The 8816-nt window shown below is 44.2% G+C and overlaps 1 long non-coding RNA gene across 1 annotated transcript in view; it reads right to left on the bottom strand.

The window, feature by feature from the left end:
• Positions 1 to 1042: 1042 nt before the first annotated feature.
• The window catches only part of LOC140399140 (uncharacterized), a 52014-nt gene continuing 44240 nt past the window's right edge, over positions 1043 to 8816 (bottom strand). The window contains exon 3 of the long non-coding RNA XR_011937641.1: positions 1043 to 1341. This is a non-coding gene — a long non-coding RNA (uncharacterized lncRNA). The remainder of the gene's footprint in view (positions 1342 to 8816) is intronic.

The following is an 8816-nucleotide window of genomic DNA, read 5'->3' as shown; positions in this document are numbered from 1 at the left end:
GGCACATAAACAAATTCAGTCCCTCTAGATCATGTGTATCCAAGTGTTTATCCTTGAACCCTGAGTATTCATCCCATTCCTTGACTTTGAACCTTATGGGGGAGCTGACTTTGCTAAGGGTTAATTCTTGATGGCCAATTAGTGTGACGAGCAAAAGTCTCAGAAATGTTAGAGGGCAAAGTTGCTTTCTGCTTCAGGGATAGGCAAAGCTAATAGGCACTTTCTTACACAGGCTGCATAATTCTGTGACCTCATTGATGTTGGGCCTTGACACTTACGATTCCTGGACAGCGACTCCAGTTTTCTGCCCCCAGCAGGCTAGGAATTGTGTTGGCTTTTTTTTCAGGATCTCATCCACCCAGCCCATTAGGCCCACCTCCCTCACTCTGATCACTGCCTCCCCCCACCCCCACCCCATGTTACCACCACCTGCACCTGGCTCATACCCCCACACCATAGGCAGCAGATTCACACAGGCCTGTGAGACCTTCTTATACGACACAGGCAGCAGGCTTCAGGATCACACACATCAGCTGCAACCCCCATCCTCACAACCTCCGACACCCATGAGGCACCCCCCCCCCACTCCCCAGAGCCTGACAGCGGCCTCTGTCCCCTTAGACCCCCTCGTGCTAGATGGAGATACGGGTGCTCACCTCCTTCCTCCCTCTCAGAGGTCATGGCACATGGTTCCTGTTTTCAGAAAGCAGCCAGAGTGACGTCACGCCTGGTGGGTGGGAAGATTCAATGAGGTCTGAACGTTATCCTTGCTCAGTACATTATTATGGATTCAAATCTTCCTGGACATGAACCTGATCACGCCATCAGGGAAGATCGCGTTTTGAAATCCTGTTTTCAGCCTCACGGCATTTAGCGACCGTGACAGGAAATACGGAAGCCGCTAAGAGACCATTAAATCCCGCCCATTATAATACACTCACTACTATTATGGTTTTATCCATATATCTTAACTGACAGCATCACTAATATTTAATTCAGGGACAATGCTGCCAGCGCATACAGTATGATTTCATGCATTTGTTTTAATTGAGGTGTATCACATACAGGCCTTATAAATATTGAATGTCGTTTTGATACTGGACAATCCCAATGTCGCTTTGCAGGTGTATTTTCCAAGATCTTCCTCCCTCAGACTGGGAAAGAATAGAAATCCAGCGTGCGACTGGTAAACCCAGACATTCAATCCAGGGATGGGGTCCTCCAAGTTCAGGAACCAGGTGATAAAAGCAGAGCTGCGATGGTCTTTCTCAACTGCCACACAAGAAATGTTCAGGGGCCTCTTTGTTAAAGCCACCATGTCAGACGGAGAGGACGTGAAGACTGGAAGAAACAAGAAAGTTAATCAGAAGCAGTCATGCTCCTTTATCAATACCATGCCTGAGTACCACAGACACACAGCATATAGCTAGTTTCCCATGGCTGCTTATATCCCATTCATGACCCCCTGCTTTCATGAAATTATCTTTAAATTTTCAGTGTTAAGCTTAAGTTCTATGCTTCAAACGGAGGGAAAAATCTTCTTTGTTAGGTTGACGACATTGTGCCCGATTTTGTGAAGACTTCCTTCAGTCTAATGAAATGCATCTGCAATTTTTCTATCTGTACCAAACAAAGCGAATCCTCATTGAATCATTTATGATATGCTATGCACGGTGACCAGGTAATTCGTGATGCATTGAGAGGTATTATTTTGTTTTCACTTGATGCATCACTCGATTAAAGGTATACAAAATAAAGGACTGGCAGACGTTCCCACGGTTACCAGAGTACACGTTGCTGGAGCAACTGCAGCTCCCTGACGATTTGGGAGAGGGTAGGATAGGGGACATATACGGGTGGGTGGGGGAGCAGGGCAAGGCACAGGCGGTGAAGATAAAGCGTAAGTGGGAGGGGGAGTTGGGGAGGGAGGTAGGATGGGAACTCTGGTGTGAGGCAATGCGGCGGGTGAACTCAACCTCCTCCTGCACGAGGATGAGCTTGATACAGTTCAAGGTGATGCGCAGGGTGCACATGACACTGGCGAGGATGAGTGTGTTCTTTCAGGGTGTGAGAAGTGGGGGCGGGGGCCGGCGAATCATGCTTCACATGTTCTGGGATTTCGAGAAGCTGGAGAGCTTTTGGGAGGTGGTGCTCGGGACGTTATCCAGGATAGTGGAGGCTCAGGTCAGGCCAGACCCAATGTTCGTGATCTTTGGGGTCTCGGAGGAGCTGGAGCTGCTGGAGGGTAAGGGGGCTGATGTTGTGGCCTTTGCCTCTCTGATTGCCCAGGGAAGGATTTTGTTGAATTGGAGGTCGGATGCACCGCCGGGGAAGGCGGCCTGGCTGGGGGACTTGTACGATTTTCTCCAGCTGGAGAAAATTAAGTTCGAGTTGAGGGTGTCAGCAGAGGGTTTTTAGGTGTGGTGGAAGTGTTTTGTTATGCTCTTGACGTAGCATAAGCTGCTTCCTTGATGTGCACTCTGACAAAGGTTCAGACTTGGAGATAGCTTTAACACGTTTATTAAACTATTAACAATTCTCCTACTTGGATTCGACGCTACTGTTAATCCTGCTATAGCTACTCAGACTGACGAACCAGTCTACTACAATCCACGTGGTGGGTGTGATGTTCAATCAACCCTGTGTCTGTACTCACTGAGTGTCTCCACTGGAAAGAGACTGAGCATGTGTGATGTGTCCTTTTATATGGGTTGGTGTAATGCCCTCCTGTGGTAGTGTCACCTCTGTGTGTAGCGTGACTGCCCATTGGGCGTGTCCAATCTCACTGACCTATTGGTTGACTGTCTGTGTGTCATGTCTCTGGTGTTCCCTCTAGTGTCTAGCTAGGTGTAGTGTATGTACATTAACCCTTTGTGCACTTACAGTGATGTATATCACCACAGAAGCCGCTCATGATTCTATTTGAGGAGCTGTTCATCGCGGGAGGAGGGGTGGGGGGGGGGGGGGGGGAGAGAGGATTTAAAGGGGGAAAACTGTACAAACTGTTAACTATGCTTTGATTGGCTGTGTATTTTGTTGATGTGTACGTTTGGAATAAAGTATCTTTAAAAAAAGATACAAAATGCATGTTATTTTCATACCTGGTCCTTAAATTCTTTTATTCGTTCATGCGATTCGAGTGTCGCTGGCAAGGCAAGCATTTCTTGCCCCTCCCTAATTGCAATAGTGGCGAGGTGGCTTCTTCAACCACGGCAGTCCATGCACTGCTAGGTAGGGAGTTCCAGGATTTTGACCCAGCAATAATGAAGAAACAAGTTAGGATGGTGGGTGGCTTGAAGAACTTGCCGGTGGTGGCGTTTTCACGTGTCTGCTGCCCTTTTCCCTTCAAGGCGTCAAGAGGTGGCGGTTTTGAAAGATGATCAAGGAAAATTGTTTCTGGTTCCCCAAGGTCAAACATGCTCATATTGAACTCACTAATGCTCACTCCGACTCTATTCTAACTATCTGCCTACAGATGATGACATTCTGCATAGCAGTTCAATGGGGTTGAACATGATTTTGGCCAAGGCGAGGTAGGTTCCAAAGCTGCCTATGAATATACAATAATGTGGCACGGAGAGAAAATGACCACTTTAAATTTATGTTGTTCTATGTTAAGTTTTAAAGATTTTATTCAGTTGTATGAGATAAGCTTCCAACACCAAATATGTGCTAGCACTAAACCCACCTATTTCTTGAGGAAGGATGTGAAGGTATTGGAGAGAGTACAGAGATGATTCACAAGAAGGATTCCAGAGTAAAAAACTGTAGCTATGAGGATAGATTGGAGAGGTTAGGATTGTTTTCCTTGAAGAAAGGAAGGCCGAGATCAGGCTTGGTTCAAGCACGGTAGCAGGTGGTCAGCACAATTGCTTCACAGCTCCAGGGTCCCGGGTTCGATTCCCGGCTTGGGTCACTGTCTGTGCGGAGTCTGCACGTTCTCCCCGTGAGTGCATGGGTTTCCTCCGGGTGCTCCGGTTTCCTCCCACAATCCAAAGATGTGCAGGTTAGATGGATTGGCCATGCTAAATTGCCCTTAGTGTCCAAAATTGCCCTTAGTGTTGGGTGGGGTTACTGGCTTATGGGGATAGGGGGGAGGTGTGGGTTTGGGTAGGGTGCTCTTTCCAAGAGCCGGTGCAGACTCGATGGGCCGAATGGCCTCCTGCACTGTAAATTCTATGATTCATGATTCTATGATTCTATGATCCTAAGGGGCATGGACAGGGTAAATAGTGAGAAACTGTCCCCATTCAAGAGAGCATCAAGAACGGGAGGGCGTAGATTTTAAATGATTGGCAAAAGGAGTAAAAGTGATGAAGGATTTCTTTTTCACCCAGAAGGTGGTTGAAATCTGGGACAAACTTTCTGATAATGAGGGTCGGTGCGGACTTCATGGGCCGAACAGCCTCCTTCTGCACTGTAGGGATTCTATGGTTCTATAATGTGGTGGAGGCTGGTTCGATCAAGATATTAGAAAGGGAATTGAATTGTTATCTGAAAAGAAAGAATGTGTTACGAGGATAAGGCAGGGTAGTGAGGTTGGGTAGAATGATCTTTCAGAGAGCCAGTGCAGACACGATGGGTAAAATGCCTCCTTCTGCACTGGAAAGATTCTCTGAATCTACCGCTGTCACATCAGTCTACGCTGCCCGTTCTGAGGTCATCCTTTGCTGGAATCCTCACTCCTGTCTTTGTTACTTTTAGACCTAATTATTCAAACACACTTCCACTCGACCTCCCACATTCTACCCTCCATGAATTTGAGGTCATCCAAAACTCAACTATATAAATGCACGTTGTTGTTGGTGTTGAGAGCAAACCAAACTGGAGTCATCTTTGTGCCCATTCACCTCAGTAATCGATAAGCCAATTTATCATTCACATCACTGTAAAGGGCAGATCATACGATCAATAACATCCAATAATAGTTTGGTCCATTTTTTCCATCAATGGGTATATGGTAGAGAGCGGTGCTCTTTCTATACAACGCGACCACCATTGCTTGTGTGGTCTCAGTTTCATACGTCAGAGCTATTGTTTGATGCCGGCTAGTTCAAACTTGTGGATCTTTAATCGCAAAAGATTTTCATGATTTTTAAAAGTCGTTTGTGTATCAGAAAGCGGTAGCCAATGAATATTAATGAAAGAAGCATTGTACACATAAGCAGTCGGCTTTTGATTGTTTCACGGTTATTTCATTATTGAAAAGCTACCATACAATCAGTATGTCAATACCATTTGTGCCTTTAGGTGCGAGTTTGTGTGCGCGCATAAAAGTATGGGTGCAGTTTACTGGGATAGTTTGATGCCATTCTGTAAAGCCAGGTGGAAACTGCCCAGTTTACCTGCTAAATTTCTAGCCTCCACAATCTTTTGATTCTGTGCACATTAATTATATCAAGTTTCCCTGCAGGTAAAGGGTTTTCTTATATATTGAAATAACTTTCCTTCGTAATATGTGCAATATATTTACAATTCCTATTTTTGCTTCTGTGCATGCGTTGCATATTTTTGTGAAATATTGTGACACTACGGGACATAGTGAACGTCAATTGTTCCCAGCTGTCAGACTGGCAAGGTGAACTTTTCCCTAATACTGGTAAGATTCTCAGGGCTGTAAGGTTCAAGAGAGATGGGCCAACCCAGATTGACAGTAGGTGGAGCATTCTTTAGGAATATTTGGAACCACTTTAACTACTATTAAACAAATAGTTGCCTCTATTCTATTCTACCTAAATAACTTCTCAAAATGCTCCAAAATTAATTGCACGGTCAGTTAGTCACAATCCTGACATAAGAAGTGATTTTGGCATTTCATACAGAATGATTGCATAATACAAAATTATTAATTTACTGCCATGACTAATAACTGAAGGATATTGGAGTAGGGTGGAAAATAGACTAGTTGGGCTGAATGCCTAATGTTTGTGCTGTAAATTCTGTACAAAATGATTTGCCATCTCTGCTTGCATCAATAACAGTCTGTCATGAACACAGGGCTTAACAAGTTGGTTATGTTTTAAAGGTCCTTTTTAACTTAACGTGAAACAGAACATTCTGAATTGAGAATGATGGAGTCATGATCAACACCTGTTCAAAAACATGGCAATGTGATCTGGTTGTCATGGGGGAGAAACTCAAACAGGAACCTATTAAAATGCCAAGTGACAGTTTTAACCCCATTGCAAAGTGAATCACAGAAGAAAGGGATAGCTGATTTTTGAGAACCAGATAGACAAGGAGGATACTGTTAATAATAATAACCTTTTCTTGTCACAAGTATGAAGTTACTGTGAAAAGCCCCTAGTCGCCACATTCCGGCGCCTGTTCGAGTGAGCTGGTGCAGGAGTTGAACCCATGCTGCATGGCCTTGTTCTGCATCACAAACCAGCTGTCTAGCCCACTGAGCTAAACCAGCCCATTGGTTGTAGGAAGCAGAGGAGGATTGTTTTGAGTTAATATAGAAACATAGAAAATAGGAGCAGGAGTAGGCTATTCAGCTCTTTGACCCTGCTCCTTAATTCATTATGATCACGGCAGATCATCAGGTAATCTGTTCCCACTCTCCCCCCCCCAACCCCCATACCCTTTGATCTCCTTAACCCCAGGAGCCATATCTGACTCCTTCTTGAAAACATCCTTCTTATTGCAAATTCCACAGGCTAACCACTCCCTGGATGGAGACATTTCTCTTCATCTCAGTCCTAAATAGTTTAGCCTCTATCCTTAGACTGTGACCCCTGGTTCTGGAATCCCTCACTATCGGGAACATCTTTCTTGCACCTACTCTATCAGGTCCTGTTAAAACTTTATAGGTTTCTATGAGATCCCTCTTCATTCTTCTAAACGCCAATGAATGTAATCCTAACTGACTCAATCTCGCCTCATAGGTCAGTCCTGCCATCCCAGGAATTAGTTTGGTAAACCTTTGATGCGCTCCCTATAGCAAGAATATCTTTGCTCAAATCATTCAGGCAGGATGCTGGTGAGAGCAATTTTCTGACTGAAAGGAAGGGAACAAAATAGGACATTTAAAGAACACAGGGTCACCAACATGGGTCTTTGAGGCTGAAAACTGGATTGAGGAAACCTGGACTCAGTGGAAAAGTTTTAGAAGGACACTGGAAATTTTGATCTAGCATGGCAGGGAGAAGTGAGAAAGCTGGAGAGCGGGTTGTAACTTTCAAACTATTACTGCAATGCTACATTTCAGCCAGAAGTGTGGTGCACAGAAAGAGTTGTAAGACATAACTCAATTGCATTAGGTAATTAATGCAAAAGTATATTTTCATTAATTTGATCTATAGTTGCCTTTTAAGTAATATTTGATCTATGTTGACTTTAGTTTGTTTCTTACAGTAAAAGTTTTTTAAAAAGTGAAACATTGCCCTTTGGTTATTTCTGTTGATCGTTTGAGAAATTGATCTAATTTCAAATGTTATTAGTCGCTACGGAGTTCTTAAAAAGACTACGTGGTTTAGCAATGAAGATGGATGTGTATTTGAGTTTTTTGTACAAACCTGCAATCTGTGCAATGATAAAAAAGCTCTTCATCCTGTTGCTACACTGAAGTGGTGATAGAGGAGCTTGTTGATCTACTCTAAGAATCTTCTGAAAATGATGGGAGAATGGGTACGAGGAATGATGTGTTTTCCTGTTCTTGTGTTTTCATGTTTGCAAATGGAAATATGTAAAAGGCCTCTTACATTGAAAGCTACATCACTATTGTGGCTAATTGGCTGGCCTGGCTCTGCATACATTTCTAAACCCTTCAGGGAGACATTCATTGAGAGCTTTGTTTGTTCCTATATGCACTGGTTGCTGTTCGAATTCATGATTGATTGCACTCTGTGGTCCTTCAAAACAAATTGTTGCTTTAAGTTTTCATGGGGATGTACAGGTGGATACACTTTAAAACATTTTGTGTAGGGGTGCAATATCTGAATTGGTGTCTATGGGTCTGGCATTAATTGACAAAATCTTATAGATCGTTCTATCACATTTGTATTAAATTTCTATTCCATGCGATCTGAATATATGTCGGTACCACTTTTGAAACAGTATATATGAGATGTACCTTGAAGATGTAAGCTCATACAAAGTTGGGTGGAGCAGTGATGTGTGAGGAGGATGCAGAGATGCATCAGCGGGATTTGGACAAGCTGAGTGAATGGACGCATGCAATGCAGATGCAGTAAAATGTGGATAAATGTGAGGTTATCCACTTCAATAGCAAAAATAGGAAGGCAGATTATTATTTGAATGAGTATAAATTGGGAGAGATGACTACTCAGCGAGACCTTGGTGTCCTCGTGCATCAGCAGCTGAAAGTAAGCGTGCAGGTACAGCAGGCAGTAAAGAAGGCAAATGGTATGTTGGCCTTCATAGCGAGAGGATTTGAGTAGAGGAATAGAGATGTTTTACTGCAATTGTATAGGGCATTGGTGAGGCCACACCTGGAGTATTGTGTGTAGTTTTGGTGTCCTTCTCTGAGGAAGGATGCTCTTGCTATAGAGGAAGTGCAGCGAAGATTTACCAGGCTGATTCCTGGGATGGCAGGACGGTCAAGTGAGGAGAGACTAAATCGGTTACGATTATATTCATTAGAGTTTAGAAGAGTGAGAGGGGATCTCTTGGAAACATTAAAAATTCTAACAGGATTAGACTGGGTAGATCCAGAAACCATGGGCGGGATTCTCCACTCCCACGCCGAAGTGGCCGCGCCGTCGTGAACACCGTCGAGATTCACGACGGGGCGGAACGGCCCCGGTCCCGACCGATTCAGGCCCTGACAATGGGCCAATATCGGGGCCGCG

The sequence above is a fragment of the Scyliorhinus torazame genome, chromosome 22, assembly GCF_047496885.1.
Source record: "Scyliorhinus torazame isolate Kashiwa2021f chromosome 22, sScyTor2.1, whole genome shotgun sequence".
Classification (NCBI taxonomy): domain Eukaryota; kingdom Metazoa; phylum Chordata; class Chondrichthyes; order Carcharhiniformes; family Scyliorhinidae; genus Scyliorhinus; species Scyliorhinus torazame.
The sequence above is the reverse complement of the archived record's forward strand: the minus strand, read 5'-3'. Positions and strand labels throughout refer to the sequence as shown.